We start from the raw sequence: 23,756 nt of genomic DNA, 5'->3' as shown, positions 1-23,756 counted from the left end.
ATATATATATATATATTTTCAAATAAACATTAACAATTTTATACCTACATAAACTAGTGTTTCAAGCTTATGCAATCAGCAGTCTAGGAAGTGATAATTACTACTGGTCAGTAGATTCGTACACAGTCCTGAGGCCATCCTTGACTTCGTAGGCTAGCATTTTTTCTCCAGGCCACAGGATGAATAAATGGATTGAAATTAAGTACCTATGAATGCCATATCGGCGGGCTTCGTAGTTAACTGTCAGAGACAGTATTCATCGACAGGATGTCGGAATGATGCGTTTGCGTTGAAGTTGACTGCGTTTTCTTAATTCCCTGAAGAGGGTTCAACTTAAGTATTTAAAGAGGAAGGTTAGTGGAACAGAAACCCATCAGTCATCGGTTATTAAGGGAAGAAAAATAAAAACGTAATATTTATTTCTATATGTATGATAGAAAATGGGAACAATATCGGTACCGTCGGTTTCAAATCTTAACAAAGGGACCTATAATAGATCTCCTTTACCGGATTCCCTTCAGCCTAAGAGAATCCAATAAAGGAGTCTTATTATAGATCCCCTTTATTAAGATTTGAATTTGAAATCGAAGGTACCGATGTTGTTCCGCTCGTCTCTAATACATATGTGTATGTTTGTGTATTTAGACAACATTCTATCATTTAAGAAAACATTATTAAACATAATAGAATTCTCAGTTTAATTATATCATTCTATTTTTTATTTTTCTAATCTATTTTTTGTCAAACAAATAAATATTATATATGTATCAATAGCACTTTCGATTCTTTGTCGAATCTTCTTCAAACAGCAGTCAAAAAAAGGTAACTTAGACGTTCAAAAGAACAAACCGGTGCAGTTCCAGGAGAAACGTTAAGACTTTAAATTCCAGGGCACCAGAATTAGCGTCACATTACGTAGTTGATTTTCATGTCGAAGATAGAAATACATCCCAAAATTACAAAAACGGGTGAATGTCATTCGGTGTCATCCGAAATCATGTTTTTATAATGTCTAGGTTAAAAAAGAAGGGGAGGGGGTCAAGTTCGTTGTTTTTCATTTTAGTTTTTTTTTTTTTTTTTTTTTTTTTTTCTTTTTCTGGTCATCAAAAAACGATTCCTTATAGATTTTTGCTTTTCACCTAGCGATAATTCTGTCCTATCCTATCGAAAAAAAAAAAATAATAATAAAATAATTATATATATATATATATATATATATATATATATATATATATATATATATATATATATATATATATATATATAATGAACAAATGACAAAAGTCTATATTCCAAATTTCATGATGTTGACCATCTTACAATTTATTCCTTTTATTCAGTTGACATCTACAATTTTTGATCGGACATTAAATGGCGTAATGTAAGCAAACTACAAGGTATTTGCAGCTTCTCTTCCAATTTTCGGATTTTTTAATCATGTCCAAACGCATTTTATTTCTTTTTCGTGAATTGATTTTTGCTATTTCTTCTGATGAGTTAAGGGCAAAATAGATTCACTGATTGATATAATAATTAAGTGATTGATTTTGTGCTACGAAACAGATACTATCAAGAATTGTAAGTGTCAACTGATGGTCAACATCATGACCTTTGGAATATAGACTTTTGTCATTCATTCATTATATGCTCTGTAATTACATTGAGCTTTTTAAATGAGGATTGGTATATATAAAAAGGAAATATAAGTGAATAAAGAATATTTCCACACACACACACACACACACACACACACACACACACACACACATATATATATAAAGTCATTAGAATAACTTACATTCGAAAGTAAAAATAGCATATAAGACTTTATCCGCTGTCTGAAATCAATTTTGAAAGATCTTCCACCCAAAATAAAAGTTAGGTATTTTGAAAAAAAATAAAAAATAAATATAAAAAAAAATTATAAAGATGTAACAAGTGAAAATTAATTTTTTATTTTCATGATGGCACAAAAAATGTTAAAACTGAAATAACTTTTGTTTTTTTAATAAATTATTTTCATGACTTTGTATTTCGTTTCATTGTTTACTGACTTCCATTCCATATTTAGGTAAACCGAGTCAACTTCCGACGTCTTAACTTTGCATACTGAATTTTTGGACTTAACCTATCTTTTGCTTACTAAATTGTTAGGTGAAAGTACAGAATAAGTTACTACCCCCCCCCCCGCCAATGTTAAAAATGACCGTACGTTATCACTAGGGTTATGACAACAGAATTTTCGTTTCATTGTTTTGACTCTCGAGTATACATCCAATACAGTTAGACATCACTCTATTTAAAAGCATACCAACGGATACACACTGGAGTCAAAACAATGAAAAGAATATGCTGTTGTCCTATCCCTAGTTATTACAGCATGCTTCGTAAAATGCAGAAGGTCCAGCATTAAAAAAAAAGAATACTAATAATTTATATGTAAAAAAAAAAAAAAAAATGAAATTACTGACGTAATTCTATGATATATTTTTCTCTACGAATAGTAGTGCGAACACTAGCCTACCCTAACCCACGTCATTTTTGACTAGTCGCACAATGGTTTGCTTGGGACTGCATTTAAGCTCCCAATTTTTTTTTCTTTTTTTTTTTCTTCATGTGAATGAATCTAAGAAAGATAAGATGAATTTATGTCGTACGATGTAACTACAATCGAAATGCTGGCTATCTTTTTTTTTTTTTTTTTTTTTTTTTTTTTTTTGGGATACTGATTATCCAATCCCGTCTATATCGGTATCTCCCATGGGGGGGATAATGCTGGGGAGAGTCATTCTTTATGTATGGCACTGCTCGTCGAAAAGCGTTTGAGTCTCCCCCCCCCTCCCCTTTACTTAAACCGACCTTTGTGTCACGTACGTCGTTACTGCGTGGGGGTAGGGACTTAGTAAGGATACCAACTGCAATTTGACCGCTGACGGAAGAGAGGGAAGGTGCGTCCGACGATGATGTCATCAATCGCCACAGACAACCGAAATATATCGAATAAGTGTCTCCTCATTTTTCGCAAATTAATCATGTTAGACGCAATAATTAATCGACATCTTTTCCTTCATTGCTAATAAATATATCGGCGGAATTTTTAGAATGGGGGCATGTATTGTTTGTTGGCGATTTATATATGTGTGTGTGTGTGTGTGTGTGTGTGTGTGTGTGTGTGTGTGTGTGTGTGTGTGTGTGTGTATTTTTTTTGTTTTTTTTTTTTGTTAGCGATACTCTTTGAACGAATTCAATTATTTATACGAAAGTGCATTTTTACCTAAATGCGAGTTGGGAATAATTTTCCCTTTGACCAATTTGGTATCCCCTAAATGGGGAGCGGCATATATATATATATATATATATATATATATATATATATATATATATATATATATATATATATATATAATTATTTTTAAAATATAATTATCCACTGACACATGTTTCGTCGTCTACGACTCATCAGAGTGGGTGAATCTAAATTATATTTAATATATATATATATATATATATATATATATATATATATATATATATATATATATATATATATATATATAAACTTTCATAAAAGATTAACTTGAAAATTCTATTTATAAAAAATATCACGGTTTGTATTCGGTGTCGTTATACATGATCATTCACACTGCAGAAGACCGAAGGATCGGTCGAAATTATGTGCTTTTGAAGGAAACATTTTCGTTTTTTTTTTTTTTTTTTTTTTTTTTCGGAAGTCGTATTCCTACATGTCAACACATAGGAAATAAATACAGAAAAGATATAAACATCTATATATTTTTGTATTGAATTTTTATACACACACACATACACACACGCACATATATTATATGACACAGAATACAAACCTCGATATTTTTTAATAAATATAATTTTCAAGTTAATTTCGATTTTTAGTCTATCTTTTATTAAATTGTTAGGTGAAAGTACAGAAATTACAAAACGCCATCTACTCTCCATGTTAAGGCTGGGTTTCTAAATAATAACGTTATTATTTCAACACGGTATTCTGCATAAATACTATAATAACAATTACCGAATCATGTCGCGCGAGATTATCTGTAAAAAAAAAAAAAAAAAAAAAAAATGTTTAATTTCTGGATTCAAAGTGGAGGTGTCACTTCCTAATTATAACCTTTATGGTAAAATGGACGTTGACTTTATAACCGATATAACTGGAGTACCTAATTTTAGAACGGACGGCATCGTTTCCGTTACTGCTACGTTGGAATTAGGGAACTCCGCTAAACCGGCTATAAAGGCCGTTTCTCCAACGATGTAATGTACATCTATTACGAAGGTCACAGTTGAACCCACGGTATAATAAAAAGAAATACACTTGATAATTTCTTTTTTGTTTTTCTTCTTTTTGTTTTAATTTCCTTATAATTATGCTCAGTACGCGGTAATCAATAACAATTTGTATATATTAAAAAAAAAAAAAAAAAGAAAAAAAGGTTAAAGATCGACATCCCCCCCCTCTAAGAGATGCGGCTTATAATCTGAATTGTCAATAAATCGAAGCTAATGTCATCCTCATCGTCATATTCATTGTTTCGTTTCATGGCGTGGTTGGTAAATATTTTAAAATCTAGTCACGATACCCTCCCACCGCAAGCTTGAAATAATAGTGAATACATTGAATTTATATAAAAAAAAAAAAAAAAAAAAACCTACAAAACAGAACATGAAAAACGAAAACGTTGGCTTTTTAAACGAAATAATAATAATTAATAATAAAAAAAAATCATTAAAATTTAATAACAAACACCCCTTCTCTCTTTAAGTTCAAATGTATTAAACTAAAAAAAAAAAAAAAAAAAAAAAAAGAAACAATATTTTTTTCAGAAGTGCACGAACGATACATATGCAGAGCTAAAATTTCATCTCTTTGTAAATAAACAAACGGAGCACTGTAGGAGGAGTGGCAGTTAATGTTCGTATACAACATTGTTAGATATCATTGCCGACGGCGCCCGAGCTACTGAGTGTCAACTCGATGATTGTTGGTTCGATCCCGGGCTTCTTGGGTGGGTGTTGGTCTAGCCAGACTGGACAGGTACAGTGAAACAACGTGGATCACACACACACGCACATGCACACGCACACGCGCGTGCACATTGTCAATATAAGTCAAGCTCATGGGCTTTTGACTTAGTTTGGCAGAAAATCGAGTTTTTCGAGGCAATACTTTATATGGCCTATATAATCGGTAAGAGATAAATCCAGGATGTACGTCAGTTACAATTTAAATGTTATATGACACAGATTGTCAGTATCTCGTGGGAGGATAATGCTGCCACCCACAGACAACTGTTATACCGTATCACTGCTGATTGATGTGGTTAGAGACGGTGAGTGTTCTGTTTCAAGTTGAGGTTCGAAACGTGACTGCTCGCAGCTAGCGTCATCTTCGCACACCACGAAAGTAGGAGAAATGATAATATTTTTGTTTACATCACCGGTTCTGGAGAATTCTATTCTTATTCCGGGAAGTAATTTTTCTAGGTGGAAACTGTTATTCAAGTGAGTTCATTCCACAACTGGGCTGGAGGAGGTGCATAGTGTAGTATCTGTTCTATACTCGGTTAGTAAAGAAACCTTAGACTGAGGCAATTTTATTTTTGTACAAATCTGGGCTGCTTCTTATTTTGGAGGAGGGTGTCCAAATTCTTCCTACATTAAAAACCGACATCGTATCTAACTCTGGGGAAGTAAATAAACAGGGACTAATATATATTGACTTACATTGACATATATATATATATATATATATATATATATATATATATATATATATATATATATATATATATATATATATATATATATATATATAGTCAATTATTTGGATTATTATGGACCATCTTCCAATTACGGGATGTCTTTGGATTTTACTTGTACAAATGGAAATTCTTTTAACTTTCTTGAAGTTTTACATTTGGATTTTACGGTCACTGGATTTTTTTATCTTCCACCAGACTATCCATTCATGTGTAATCACCTTTTTCTTTACCATATTCCCTCTGCTTAACTTATTTTGTTTTCAAGTAAGATCTTTGACTTATTTGTTGTTTCATCAAATACTTCTGCATGCAAAATCCGATCCCGCATTTTGCTAATTCCTACCCTCTGATGAGAAGGAGAGTATTTCTTCGAAACTCCGCGGATTGAGGACTATCCATTTATCTAGTGTTTCTTTTTCAGATTAAATATGTTTTTAATTCATTTCAAAGTGTTTTTTAACATATTTTATTAACTGTTTGCTCATATTATAAGCTCTATTTCCTATTTGGTTTTATCGAGCTTTTATGTTTGGCTAAGATAATTTTATAAATATTAATTCTTTAATATTTATAATTTACTTTAATTTTACCATCTTTGATCATTTTGGTAAATTCAATTGTAATTTTCATTATAGTCAATACATATATATATAGTCAATACATATATATATAGTCAATACATATATATATGGTCAATACATATATAAAGTAAATACATATATATAGTCAATATATATATATATATATAGTCAATATATATATAGTCAATATATATATATAGTCAATATATATATATAGTCAATATATATATATATAGTCAATATATATATATAGTCAATATATATATATATAGTCAATATATATATATATATAGTCAATATATATATATATATATATATAGTCAATGTATATATATATATAGTAAATATATATATATAATCAATATATATATATATAATCAATATATATATATATATATAGTATATATATAGTCTATATATATAGTCAATATATATATATATAGTCTATATATATAGTCAATATATATATATATAGTCTATATATATAGTCTATATATATATATAGTCTATATATATATATAGTCTATATATATATATAGACTATATATATATATATATATATAGACTGTCTATATATATATATAGACTATATATATATAGACTGTCTATATATATATATAGACTATATATATATAGACTGTCTATATATATATATAGACTATATATATATAGACTATATATATATATATATATAGACTATATATATATATATAGACTATATATATATATAGACTATATATATATAGTCTATATATATATATAGACTATATATATATATATATATATAGTATATATATATATAGACTATATATATATATAGACTATATAAATATATATAGACTATATATATAGACTATATATATAGACTATATATATATATAGACTATATATATATATATAGACTATATAAATATATATAGACTATATATATATAGACTATATATATATAGACTATATATATATATATAGACTATATATATATAGACTATATATATATAGACTATATATATATATAGACTATATATATAGACTATATATATATAGACTATATATATAGACTATATATATATAGACTATATATATATATATATAGACTATATATATATAGACTATATATATATATATATAGACTATATATATAGACTATATATATATATATAGACTATATATATAGACTATATATATATATATAGACTATATATATATATATATAGACTATATATATATATAGTCTATATATATATATATATATATAGTCTATATATATATATAGTCTATATATATATAGTCTATATATATATATATAGTCTATATATATATATATAGTCTATATATATATATATATATATATATATATAGTCTATATATATATATATAGTCTATATATATATATATATAGTCTATATATATATATATAGTCTATATATATATATAGTCTATATATATATATAGTCTATATATATATATAGTCTATATATATATATATAGTCTATATATATATATATAGTCTATATATATATATATAGTCTATATATATATATATAGTCTCTATATATATATATAGTCTATATATATATATATAGTCTATATATATATATATATATAGTCTATATATATATATATAGTCTATATATATATATATATATAGTCTATATATATATATATATATAGTCTATATATATATATATATAGTCTATATATATATATATATAGTCTATATATATATATATATAGTCTATATATATATATATATAGTCTATATATATATATATAGTCTATATATATATAGTCTATATATATATATATATAGTCTATATATATATATAGTCTATATATATATATATATATATATAGTCTATATATATATATATAGTCTATATATATAGTCTATATATATATAGTCTATATATATATATAGTCTATATATATATATATAGTCTATATATATATATAGTCTATATATATATATATAGTCTATATATATATATAGTCTATATATATATATATATAGTCTATATATATATATAGTCTATATATATATATATATAGTCTATATATATATATATATAGTCTATATATATATATATATATAGTCTATATATATATATAGTCTATATATATATATATATAGTCTATATATATATATATAGTCTATATATATATATATAGTCTATATATATATATATAGTCTATATATATATATATATAGTCTATATATATATATATATATAGTCTATATATATATATATAGTCTATATATATATATATATAGTCTATATATATATATATAGTCTATATATATATATATATAGTCTATATATATATATATATATAGTCTATATATATATATATATAGTCTATATATATATATAGTCTATATATATATAGTCTATATATATATATAGTCTATATATATATATATATATATAGTCTATATATATATATATAGTCTATATATATATATATAGTCTATATATATATATAGTCTATATATATATATATAGTCTATATATATATATAGTCTATATATATATAGTCTATATATATATATATAGTCTATATATATAGTCTATATATATAGTCTATATATATAGTCTATATATATATAGTCTATATATATATATATATATATATATATATATATATATATATATAGTCTATATATATATATTTCTGTGGAAATATACTTTATTGCCTTATACTATATACTAATCTATTTTTTTTTGAAGAAGCTCAATGTAATTACAGAGCAATATAGTGAATGAATGCCAAAGATCTATATTCCAAAGTTCATGATGTTGACCATCTTATTATATATTCCTTTAATTCTGTTGGCATTAATTCTTAACAGTATCTCTTTCGTAGCACAAAATTAATCACTTAATTATTATATCAATCAGTGAATCTATGTTTTGAATGTTACTAGTGACATATGGCCGAGTGGTCCTAGACGTTGTATCAAAGTTTAGTTACCCAAAGGTGCTGAGTTCAATCCTGAACGAAGGTCGTGAAAAGTAACATTCAAAACAGAGAATCAGCAACTATGTCCCAGAGCCTAGCTGGAGTCCGGACACGGTACCCCCGTAATAATAATAAAGGGTTGGGTTCGAGACTCCTAACAAACGGTCCCCCAGTTCGATACAAAACACCCGATGAAGGCCAGAGAGCAAAACGGCCGAAACGTTGTGACTGTAACAATCAAGATGAGGAAGTCAGTCCGACAATCTCAATATACACTAATAGATATATTAGTGATAGGACGATTCCTATACTTTTCCGATGCCGATACAATTACTGATTCCGATTCTCTTAATATTGGACTATAGAATTGATTTTTTTTCTCGATTACCTTAAAAGAAAAAATAAAATAAGATAAACAAAAACATGTTAAATGTGCGGATATTTCTTTTCAAACCTAAAAATACATTTGTAAGGAATGATGAAATGTTTTACTGGTAGTTTAAAATCAATAAAGGTACTTCTACAGCTTATCGCCGAAAATGGAGACGGCATTTTATTTCGAGCACCCGTCGATTAGAATCAGAGAGAGAAATCAGTATTTTAAACTATGGCCTAAGTAGGAAATAAATAACAAAGAAATTAAACTAGATATTAGTTACTTCCGGAAAGAACTACGAAAAAGGTAAATAAAGAAAGTGAAAAAGAACATATATCCGTAATTGCTTAATTAGAAATGTTTCGATTTAATTAATGAAAACAGGAAAGATTTTCACGAAGTGTATATATTTATTATTATTAAAAACAGAAAAAAAAACCCAAAAAAACATTATTATTAAAAGCAGAAAATGAAAACGATATATTCATAATTATTTAAACTGGACAAAGCACCATTTGAAAACCAAAAATGTATCAAAATATAATTGTAAAGACATTTATTGAACAGTCTGCGTAAGAAAATATAATTTTAATAAAACAATTTTGTAATTTTTTTTATTTTATTTCCTATTTCGGTCATAATTTAAAATGCTGATTTCTCCCTTTGATTCTAATCGACAGGTGCTCGAAGTAAAATGGCGTCTCCATTTTCGGCGATAAACTGTAGAAGCACCTCAATAATAATTATTTTGTTATTACTGCGTGGAAGATTTTGCTTTTAAACAAACTCAAATAAAAAAAAAAGACAATTAAAAGAATAGTGTTTTTGGCATCGGAAAATAAGCCTCAAAGTTTCCGATTCTGATTGATCACCCCCCCCACACACACACCACTCTTGTTGACTTTAACGGGTGTTGAACACTAGTTGAATTACAAAACTCTAAGTGCTTTAAAAATGCTAAAAATAGAACATTTGCGTATTACTTGGGTCTTATTTAAAAAGGATGTAAAAATCGAAAGAAATTATCGATTATTTTGATGGTGAACTGTTTGAGTCTTTTAGTCTTTCACTATCGAACGTATTTTTGTGAGAGTTTTCGTAATTAAATAAATTGAATAGTGCCTTCTTTTTTTTTTCGCAGAGGTAAATTAAATAGAATTAATAACAAAGGCAAAAACAAAACAAAAACATTGGCTCAAAAAATAAATAAATAAAAATCAAAACAAACATAAAAAAAAACGAAAAAGTATCTTCGTCCTGAAGATTAGACTTAAAATCCATTCCCTTATTTTTACGATTTTTTTTTGTCAATGAAAATGCGTAGTCTATTGCACACAAATTTAGATCAAGCACAAATAATTGATAGTTTTTTTTTAAATTTATTCTTTATTTTGTTTTTAAGGCTTCAAAATCATTTTTGAATTTTTCAACACTCACGGAATACACAACGTTACTGGTAATTTTAATCAATTATTAATCTGCCTATGAAGACTAATGTGTATTTATTTGTAAATAAATCTGCACTTCCTTGTCACGCAAAAGTGAAAAAAAAACAAAAAAAAACAAAAAGCAAAACAAAAAACAAAAGAAAAACAAAAAAAAAACCGCACCTGGGGCGCACCGCACCTCACCTCCCCTTTGCCAGTCGGACGAAACCACTTTCAAATTATGAAGGGAAACAAAAAAGCAAATACTCCGTCAGAAAAGAAATTCGGAAAGAAATCCTTTACTTTACATTTTTTTATAGCTTCAAAAAAAAAAAAAAAAAAAAAAGGTGGAGGGGGGGAAGTGAACTTATATGTGGAAAATAATTTGCTGACATAATTCTACGATTCTATACGAATATTTTAGGTGAATAGAGAATGCGAACACCGGAGAAGCATACCCCTCTCTCTTTAATAAAGGGCTTGTTTACACTCATAATGTTAGTAACATATAACACGAGCGGCATCCCACTGTTCATTGCTGACATTTGATTTTGAAGCCATTTAAACTGCTGATAAATTACGAAGTAATTTCTTTCGGCTGAAATTAAGCCCCACTAACATCAAAGACCCTCCCTCCCCGAAATATTTGGTGCAAGTCCAGAATTCAACCGAAAAAAAAAATACAGAAAAAAAAGTTTATAACGTATATATCTGCGACGGAACAAAAATGCCATATTCCAAAACTCACGTCAATTGATTAAGTAGTTTCTTTTTTTTTTATTAAAACTTTTTTTTTTTTTTTTTACCTAAGAAGATCAAATTTTATGCGGAAGCAAAAACGCTGTGTCTTGGTCCGCCATATAAAATAAAGGGAGACAACTCAAGTCGAGCTATATTTTTAAAACCAGCCTTGTAATGCCTACAATATACTATTAATCGCTAAAGATCGTAAAAATTGTATACATCATCTGTGCCTAAATGAAAACGTAGATTTCATGAACAATGCTTATTGCTTCTTTCTTAGAACTGCAACTGCATGCCTGCGGAACTCTTTCCCGTTTGCCTGTTTCCCAGCTGACTACAACTTGGTTGTCTTCAAGTCCAACATAAACAAATTCTTGATGAACCGCCCGCTTAAGTAATCCAATCTACCAAATTTCCATTAATAACAACTACTACGATATTATCCCATTGATTACTGTACACTTAATAATTCTTATCCTCGAGTGGCCTCAGAGCCTTGATAAGTGGTGACTCCTATGTAAAAAAAAAAAAAAATAAATAAATAAAATAAACTGCAACGCGAGTTTTGGAATATGTCAGTTTTGTTCCGTGACGGGTACATACATCATGAATAATTGTTTGTATTTTTTTAATTATTTTTTTAAAATTAGGTTGAATTCCATATAAGAACCTAACGTTTTATTAACAGCATAGATGTTCAACTAAAACGGATTTTAATAGTCAAATTACGCAGGTGGCCCCACGCAAAATAAAATAAAAATTAAATAAAAACAAACAAAAAAAAAAAAAACTGCGGGACAGTCGGCTGTGTCCTGTCATTAGGCCAGGCATTACCCACTTTTCAGAAAGGATGGTGATTATAAATCGATTCAGGCAACAGCCCTATAGTAAAATGTCGACGACTTCGTTCTCGCCCCCCCCCCCCGCCCAACTTGCATATTAAACTGATTTCATATGTAAACTTGTGTGAAGAAAGAAGGTATCTTCCAGTGGAGCTTCCACTCCGTATTACACAGTATCACTGTACACCGCCGTGTAGATTATTTTTTTTTTTATTTCAAGTTTTACATTAAGGATGCAAGCAATCTACCCTTGAAATTGTCTATTTATTTGTTTTGTATTTGTGTGTGTGTGGGGGGGGGGAGGTCTAAACAAAAAAACACCTTTTAGGTGATTAAAAAAGAAACGCAACCGCAACACAAAACGCGGTGATTCTTTCGATTGGTGAATTAATAAAAAGCTTAATCGAATTATTTTATTTAACTAACAGCTACACACCGAAATATTGACAAGATACACGTCAGATGTAGATTAGAATCTTTGCAATATCCACCCCATTCCCTCTATCCACTTCTGTCAAGATCAATATTTTGCGTGGCACATTTCAGACTTGCCGTCGACGAGGTGAGGTTGTCTGCTAAAGAAGAAAAAAAGCGGGAGGAAGGCATTTATTTATTTTTTCTTAGCATATAGGAAAATATAAATAATATAAATACCCACCCCCATTCTATTTAATTAATGTAACATTCAAATAGCTAAATTGCTAGGAACAGTATTATTTATTGCTACATTAGGTCCTTATTTAGAAATCAACCAAATTAAAAGTGTATATATATATATATATATATATATATATATATATATATATATATATATATATATATATATATATGTATAGAAAATAGACAAAAATCTTTATACATACCCCCTCACGGAATGAAGATGATTCCAAAAAATACGTAGATAGAACAAACAGATATACAAAAATCATGTAAATTGAACAAAAATCATTCCGAAAAAATCACGTAGATTGAAAAAAGATGATTCCAAAAATCACGTAGATTGAAAAAAGATGATTCCAAAAATCACGTAGATTGGACAGAGATGATTCCAAAAATCACGTAGATTGGACAGAGATGATGCAAAAAATTACGTAGATTGGACAGAGATTATTCCAAAAATCACGTAGATTGGACAAAGATGATTCCAAAAATCACGTAGATTGGACAAAGATGATTCCAAAAATCACGTAGATTGGACAAAGATGATTCCAAAACTCACGTAGATTGGACAAAGATGATTCCAAAACTCACGTAGATTGGACAAAGATGATTCCAAAACTCACGTAGATTGGACAAAGATGATTCCAAAAATCACGTAGATTGGACAAAGATGATTCCAAAAATCACGTAGATTGGACAAAGATGATTCCAAAAATCACGTAGATTGGACAAAGATGATTCCAAAAATCACGTAGATTGGACAAAGATGATTCCAAAAATCACGTAGATTGGACAAAGATGATTCCAAAAATCACGTAGATTGGACAAAGATGATTCCAAAAATCACGTAGATTGGACAAAGATGATTCCAAAAATCACGTAGATTGGACAAAGATGATTCCAAAAATCACGTAGATTGGACAAAGATGATTCCAAAAATCACGTAGATTGGACAAAGATGATTCCAAAAATCACGTAGATTGGACAAAGATGATTCCAAAAATCACGTAGATTGGACAAAGATGATTCCAAAAATCACGTAGATTGGACAAAGATGATTCCAAAAATCACGTAGATTGGACAAAGCTGATTCCAAAACTCACGTAGATTGGACAAAGCTGATTCCAAAACTCACGTAGATTGGACAAAGCTGATTCCAAAACTCACGTAGATTGGACAAAGATGATTCCAAAACTCACGTAGATTGGACAAAGATGATTCCAAAACTCACGTAGATTGGACAAAGATGATTCCAAAACTCACGTAGATTGGACAAAGATGATTCCAAAACTCACGTAGATTGGACAAAGATGATTCCAAAAATCACGTAGATTGGACAAAGATGATCCCAAAACTCACGTAGATTGGACAAAGATGATCCCAAAACTCACGTAGATTGGACAAAGATGATTCCAAAACTCACGTAGATTGGACAAAGATGATTCCAAAACTCACGTAGATTGGACAAAGATGATTCCAAAACTCACGTAGATTGGACAAAGATGATTCCAAAACTCACGTAGATTGGACAAAGATGATTCCAAAACTCACGTAGATAGGACAAAGATGATTCCAAAACTCACGTAGATTGTGACAAAGATGATTCCAAAACTCACGTAGATAGGACAAAGATGATTCCAAAACTCACGTAGATAGGACAAAGATGATTCCAAAACTCACGTAGATAGGACAAAGATGATTCCAAAACTCACGTAGATAGGACAAATAGAATACCAAAAATCACGTAGATAGAACAAATAGAATACCAAAAATCACGTAGATAGAACAAATAGAATACCAAAAATCACGTAGATAGAACAAATAGAATACCAAAAATCACGTAGATAGAACAAATAGAATACCAAAAATCACGTAGATAGAACAAATAGAATACCAAAAATCACGTAGATAGAACAAATAGAATACCAAAAATCACGTAGATAGAACAAATAGAATACCAAAAATCACGTAGATAGAACAAATAGAATACCAAAAATCACGTAGATAGAACAAATAGAATACCAAAAATCACGTAGATAGAACAAATAGAATACCAAAAATCACGTAGATAGAACAAATAGAATACCAAAAATCACGTAGATAGAACAAATAGAATACCAAAAATCACGTAGATAGAACAAATAGAATACCAAAAATCACGTAGATAGAACAAATAGAATATCAAAAATCACGTAGATAGAACAAATAGAATACCAAAAATCACGTAGATAGAACAAATAGAATATCAAAAATCACGTAGATAGAACAAATAGAATGCCAAAAATCACGTAGATAGAACAAAAATGATTCCAAAAAACCACGTATATTGAACAGATGATTCCAAAAATCACGTAAATCGAACAAAAATGATAAAAAAAAAATCACGTGGATTGTAACAAAGATGATTCCAAAAAATCACGTAGATTGAACAAAAATGATTAAAAAAATCACGTGGATTGTAACAAAGATGATTCCAAAAATCACGTAGATTGAACAAAAATGATTCCTTTTATTAAAAAAGAAACAAGTTTACAGGGGAGATAATTAACTTCTGTTGCTTATGGTTGCCAGGTAATGAACGTACTTCAAAATGTCGGACAAATTTTTGTTTCTCAACCATAACTTATCGAAACTGTTTTTCATTAATAATTATTTTCCTACCTCATCGTTTTCCGTAATTTTTGAACATATTAATATTTGCGACATGGCAATTACGTAGGTACACTTGGTTTTACTTGAAATTCAAGTTTCCAAGATATGAAGAATTTTACGTAAATTGAGCACCCGCACGTTGACGCTCCTCCAACAAAAATTCGGCAAATGTGTATTTCAGCGGCTTAAATTCAAGTTTTACACGTGTGGGTGCTCAATTTAATTAAAATTCTTCATATCTTGGAAATTACTCGTTTGCTGGAATTTTAAACGTTATTTTCGTTTTCAACATCCTCAAAAACTTATAAATGTCTTAATTTTCCAAGTTTTTTTTTCTATAGTGTGGAAAGTCGATTGTCTGCCCCCTTGCCGATATTATATTGCCAATAGGTGTCGCTAGCAGTGTATCATTCAAAAACAAGATGGTGGGAAGTTTTTCTTTGATAAAATTTCTCATAATATTTGATTTTCTTAAATAAAAAAAAAACTACTTGATCGATTTACGTGATTTTTGGAATATGACATTTTCATGCAGTGACAAGTACGTACATTATAAATATTTTTTTCAGATTTTTATAGTAAAAAAGATTACTAGTGGCCCATTTATAGACTTGCACCACAAAGTTTGATGTTGCTTACCTTTTTTGTCACTAACATACACATAATAAACTACGAATGTACGTAAAAAAAAGAAAAAAGTTGATTTGAATTCATTCCAACTTAAATAATTTCATTCCCATGAAAATAATTTACGGCGCCGGAAGTAATCGTAATCCGTTTTTTTTTTTTTTTTTTTTTTTTTTTCACTTATTAATTAGGAAGAAAAGAAAACATGTTTTTTTAGTCAATTTCCACCGAACCTAACACCAATAACATTAAAAAAAAAACATTAAGAAATAACTTTTTTTTTTTTTTTTTTTTCGTGCTTTTAAAAATTTCAAGAGAATTTCGTGTATCATTTCCGTTACTAATGTTTTTGAAAGGATGTTTTCTTATTTTGGTTGTTTTTTTATAATTTGAGGAAGAAAAGTATGTTTGTGGGAGATGTGATCTAGTTGACTCATAAAAAATTGGTTTGCTTACTAATGTTCCTTGAAAAAGGGGGTAAAGGGGAGGGGTGTATTTTCTTGATTCTGAAAAAAAAACGGAGGAAAATTTAATTACTAAAACTCAGTTTGCTTTTAGGGTATAGGTGATATAGCTGATATATCCCACCTCACCCCTTAGGTGTTCATGAGTTTGCCTCAAAATCACAGTGTAGTATCTGTTCTGATGCTACCCACAAGTTATTATTAACACTATCATTATACTACTATTACAATTGTTGGCTTTTTATTGTGATTGCGTATAAAAATGTTTTTAGTATTACATTTTAACCCCAAACAAGGCACATTGTCACTTTCATGTAGAGAGCTACCATCAGGGACAGGTTGCAGAGACTCTATATAAGGAGTTGAGCAGCAAGATGCCTGTCCATATTACACTTGAACTTCTGTATGTCAGTACAGTTGGGTAAGAAGGAGCCCGGAAGGGAATTCCAAAGTCTAGCAGTTCTGAGGACGAAACTATTAGAGCAGAAGACTTTCTTATATCCAGGGATCGCTACTGTGTAGGGGTGGGGTTTTGCTGCATCTCGGGTTTGTCGGAGGTATTTACATGTACCTAAGTTTGAAATTATTTTTCCTGATAATTTTTTTAGCTTAGTACTTTTAAGAAAAAATGTTAATTCATTAGTGCCTTTGCATCTCTGTCATAAGGTGGATAGAACCAGATTATACTTCGTTTTCTATTATTTTCATTACTATTTTATTTCTATTCAATGTTATTTGATCAGTATACTCTTTTTTACCGTTTCATTTTTGTTGTTGTTGTTTATTGAATATATTTATTAATTTATTTATTGCGGACTATTATCCTTATCTAAAAGATGAAATATGAATATATTCATATTTCAATTCTATTAACCTTACAAAATTAGCCGATGTTGCCCGGGGGCATGCTAAACAAAATAGGGTTAAAATATGCGTAGTACTTCACTGATAAAATTGTTTTGATTTTTATCCCTCTCCTCTTCTTTTTCTTTTTCTTACACACGCACGCACTCGCGCTTTTTTCTCCTTCTCTATTGACATTTCCCCCTCTCGTATCCCTTTCTCCATCTTTTCTCTCTTCTATCCACCCCTCCCTTCCTTCTATTTTTATCTTATCCCTCTTTCCCTTCTCATCTCTATCATACTTTGTCTTTTCCCCCTTCCCACATGTATCACCCGCTCTCTTTCTCCCTTCCCACATATATTACTCTTTCTCTCTCTTTCTCTTCTCACATGTATTACCCTCTCTCTTTCTCCATTCTTTCTCCCTTGCTATGTGTATCACTCCTCTCTTCCCCCACTCCGTTTTCTTTCTCCCTCCCTTTCTCTGTCTCTCCCTCTTTCTCTCTTTTCCCTGTCCCTTTTCTCTCTTTCTCTGTGCGTCTCCTTTTTCTCTCTGAGTCCCCTTTCTCCGTCTGTCACCATTCGCTCTCTGTCTCCCTTTCTCTCTCTCCGTTCTCCCCTCTCCCTTTCTCTTTGTCTCTTTTTTCTGTCCCTCCCTATTCATTTTGCCCCTTTACCTCTGACTATATTTCTCGATATCTTTATATCTCTTAAATAATGAAAAATATAACTTAATGATGTAAAACATAACTAACAAATTCCTTTCCCACGTGTACCACCCACTCTCTTTTTCCTTTCCCACGTGTACCACCCACTCTCTTTTTTCTTTCCCACGTGTACCACCCCCTCTCTTTTTCCTTTCCCACGTGTGCCACCCACTCTCTTTTTCCTTTCCCACGTGTGCCACCCACTCTCTTTTTCCTTTCCCACGTGTGCCACCCACTCTCTTTTTCCTTTCCCACGTGTGCCACCCACTCTCTTTTTCCTTTCCCACGTGTGCCACCCACTCTCTTTTTCCTTTCCCACGTGTACAACTCACTCTCTTTTTCCTTTCCCATGTGTACAACCCTCTCTCTTTTCCTTTCCCACGTGTACAACCCTCTACCTTTTCCTTTCCCACGTGTACAACCCACTCTCTTTTTCCTTTCCCACGTGTACAACCCACTCTCTTTTTCCTTTCCCACGTGTACCACCCTCTCCTTTTCTCCTTTCTCACGTGTACCACCCTCTCTCTTTCTCTCTTTCTCTCTGTATCACTCCTCTCTTTCTCCCATCCCCTTTCTCTGTATTTTCCCGTCATCTCTCTATTCTCCGTCCGTTTTCTTTATCTCTGCGATCTCCTTTTTCTCCCTGCTTCCCCTTCCTCCGTTTGCCCTCCTTTTCGCTCTCTGTTCTTTTTTCTCTCTCTCTCCGTTTCCTCCGCTCCCTTTCTCTCTCTCCCTCTCTCTCTTTTTTCACTCATTATCTATGTTGCCCCTTTATTCTGACTATATTTCTCGATATCTTTATATCTCTTAAATAATGAAAAACATAATTTAATGGGGTCAAACATTAAAAAGCATAACTAACAAATTCTAGGGAAATAAACTCAAAAACCACCCTAGAAAAATAAAACAACTGCCTTATCTTTTCGACGAAACGATTACCGATAATCTGTCAACGTTCAGCTACAAGTCACATTCACGTGAACGTCGGAGGAGCCGGTTGATATAAATTGATTTTTAAGCGGACGTACGTAGTCCCCCACCCCGCTTCTTTAAAAGAATGTTACTGAATTATATATTTTTAATTCTTTAGCACATTATTAAATAAGCACCAACTTTTCAGATTATAAACATATCTGTTTAATTTTTAGAAGAGAGTAAGTGGTTCAACTGTATAATATGTTACCCCCAAAATGCCCCCCAGTGAAATCGTTGATAAAATTCATACCATTTTTTTTTTTTACAATCCAACCATATTTAATACAAATAAAATATAGTCTGTGCCTGACTTGTCCACCAACTTTCAGCCATGTCTCATCAGTAGGATACGTGATCCCGAATAAGCTTCACACTCACCGGATCTTAACCTTCTTCAGATTTTTACTTGTGGTATAATATTAATAAAAACAATCCGCAGACTATTTCTGAACTGAAAAAAAAAGCCATCACAGTGCAAATTAGGGCAATACAGAGAGAGAGAGAGAGAGAGAGAGAGAGAGAGAGAGAGAGAGAGAGAGAGAGAGAGATTCCAGAATTGTCGATAGTTTTGCACATCATACCTCAGTGTGATTATAGGCTGATGATAGTCTCAAGACAAGTTGTGTGTGCGTGTGTGTGTGTGTGTGCAATACTGTCGTAGCTAGGGACCCCAAACGATATATGTTGATCGTTATCCGATCGTCGACCCCAGCGACAATCTTCTTTATTCGGTTCAAAGTTGTTGACTCTGCGATCTCTCCAAACCAAACTCTTCTCAACAGCTAATCCCCCAAATATATTTACTATTGACCGGAAATCCTAAATGTCTTCCTCTTAATCACCCACAGCAGACCACCGGAAATGATCACGCCCGTATTATTTTTGTAAGTTCTCGGCTTATCGTAATCTGGCCATTTAAAAATTAGCAACCAACTGTCAAGGCACCATCCCGTCTAGAGAAGTTCAATGGTTCGGCAGTTTCTCTATCGCTATTTACTTCTCATTTCTCGGTAATACCGGCTACGCGTGTTTGTGTGGAAAGGCAGTCCATAATATCACATGCTTATAATTGGACATTCTTTATTTTATCGTTGTTTAATGATAAACTTCATCTTTATATGACGGACAAAATTGTTATTGACTGACACGCCCCCCTTGGTACTGCCCTGATTGTGAAACTCTTCAGTTTAAGAAATAGTTTGAGGATTGTTTTGAGAAACATTGTTTTTGAGATACTCATACTTGGCTTTCTGGCAAGGAACAGAGTGTAGTATCTGTTCTGATACTACACTTCACCTTTTGGGGCTCGGTCAGGAGAAGAGAAATCCTTCATGACTAAGAAAATGTTCATTTTTGTTCCTATCTAGAATGCGCAGGATTTTCCCCATATTAAAAACCGATATTGTGTCTAACACTGCCCTTGTGGGGAGGCAAGTAAATAGGAACATTATCTTTAAGATGACACTCCAGATCAAAGCTCGGGTGGAGAGTTAGGGTCAGGTGAGTATGAAGCCCACTCATGATTACACCTTTTACTGATGAGATAGTAATTTTTCGAAATCATTGAGATTACTCGTACCATACCGCAAGAAAAAAAAAAAATTCGACATTGCATGTAAGTACGTAATAGTGTTTATTTTCTTTACCTAAAATGCACTTTATCATACTGCACAATCACAGTTAAGAATTCTTGATCTAAGCGAAAGAAATAAACGAGGGATTCCATTTATTACATCATTTGCGGGGGGGGGGGTAAAATACAAGACGTTTCTTTCTTTTCTCTTTTCAGTAAGTATTTTTCACAAGAACTGATGATGATGATGATGGACATCTAATTAATACACCCCCCCCAAATAATACCACCAATAACGCTTAACTGACAAGAAACACTAAAATTTTAAAGGAACGGCGAATGCGTGGGTGCATGAGATTGGAAGAGGGTGCAGAGAGGGTGGGGTGGGAGGAGGGAAAGAGCAGAAGATGATATGGGGTAAAAAGGTAAAAGGGAAATAGAAAGAGGATTGGGAAAATGGAAGTGTGTGTGTGTGTGTGTGTGTGTGTGTGTGTGTGTGTGTGTGTGTGTGTGTGTGTGTGTGTGTGAGTGAGTGAGTGAGTGAGTGAGTGAGTGAGTGAGTGAGAGAGAGAGAGAGAGAGATCGATCCAAATGAGAAAACAAAACGAAAAATAAGACAGAATTTTTTAAACTAGGAGTGAATAAAACAAAGGTGGGTAAATTGCTGAACTGTTTTTAGCATCGCAATTCACTGTAAGGTCTCAGTATTACCTTTGATTCTAATTTCTCCTAACCTTTTTGTTTTTTAGGGTTTTTTTTCCCCTTTTTTATGATTTTTTTTATTTTTTTTTTTTTTTTACTGTTCTTTGTTCTTAATGCTGCTACAGTTATTGGTATCACACAATTTTTTTTCTCGTATTCCATATTCCTTCCAGTTCTCTGGCAAGTTCCATGTATTTATTTAATTTTTATGTCTCTTTAATCTTCACCCAGTGGGCTGCTGGAACGGCAAAATCTACAGTTTGGCAGATTCTTTTCTTCTTGTTAACTGTTTGTACCTCCATGTCCCAGAGGATTTTGTGCTATTCGCTTTCCAGTGCTGTCTTTGGTTTATGCCTGTACCATTTGTCTGCATGTTTAAAATGCAGTCTTTTACAGAGTTCCCATTGTACTGCTTTCAGTTGTCTCTGTTCTTGCATTGGCGGATTACATCCCTTTCCTAACATCAAAACTAAATTACGATAAAACGAAATTGAATTAAGCCACAAAAGTTAACGATACTATTTAATGACCCTTTTAGCCAATCCATGATTATCTTTATCTCTGGAGTCGACCCAATGACTAGAGCGGCTTTCAGGGGTGGATGTTGGAATTTAGGGATGGGTGAGGAAGATGAGAAATGTTTGAAATAACAGTTTTTATTACTTGGTATTTTTGGAAAGATATTTTCAATCACTGGTCACTCAGAACTTTTGTTGGAATCCAACCATGTTTTTATAACCCCCAGGGCAAAAAAAAGCTTGTGAAAACAGTTATTTTTTTCTCGGTCCAGTTGAGAGCGAGATTGAAAATAGAAATATGAATAGAGATTATCCAGTTAGAAAGGTCCAATGAAAAATCAGATAAACAAATAATGAAAATGTTCGATTGCTTCTGATAAGTTGTAGCAATAGTATTCAGTTTCATTGAGAAAATTCATTTCATTCATTAAAGTTATACGGACCAAATTATTTGACGGAATTAGTAAAATATTAAATTCTCCAATTCTGTTACAATCACGTAACTGCTTAATTATACCTTTTTATTTTTCCTCAAATTTTAAAATATTTTTTAATGATGAAATATGAACATATATTAGGTTGGTGCGAAAATAATGTGTTTATATATATATATATATATATATATATATATATATATATATATATATACTAGCAAAAGTACCCGTCGTTGACTGGGTTCAAAAACAGCCTACAGAAAATAGACTCTGATTTATGAAAGTATGATAGGTTATGAAAAAGAAGGGTTGTAAAGAGATAGCTTCGAATTTGGGGTATCAAAACCAAAGCAAAATATGATGAAAGTAAAAATAAAATACATAAACCCCATAATTTATTATACCATACCTGTTCACACTGAAACACTTATCACAATATTCTGTGGATATATATTAAAAAACCTTGTTAAACTTTGTGACATATTTCCATTCTATGGAGGTCAGGCACGAACGAACACCCCACAATTTTATTATACCATATTTCTTCAAACTGAAACAATTATCAAAGTATACTTACGCAGGTAGATATGAAAAGTCTTTATTAAAGTTTGTGCCTATTTCCATTCTATGGAGGCCAGGCGCGAACACAGACCCCACAATTTTATTATACCATCCCTATTTAAGTTAAGAATACTTTGATAAGTATGTTTTATGTACATCTATATCAAAAACACTTGTAAACATTTTTTTTTTTTAATTTTAAAATTTTTTTATTTCCATACTTTGTGGATCAGGCGCGAACGCGGAACCCAAAATTTTAATGACCCACCGTTCTGCCAGATCAAACATACCCATTCCTGTGTCTCGAT

This window comes from Euprymna scolopes, chromosome 21, assembly GCF_053919585.1.
Source record: "Euprymna scolopes isolate OS-2025 chromosome 21, ASM5391958v1, whole genome shotgun sequence".
Taxonomy (NCBI): Eukaryota; Metazoa; Mollusca; class Cephalopoda; order Sepiida; family Sepiolidae; genus Euprymna; species Euprymna scolopes.
This window is presented reverse-complemented; position numbering follows the sequence as displayed.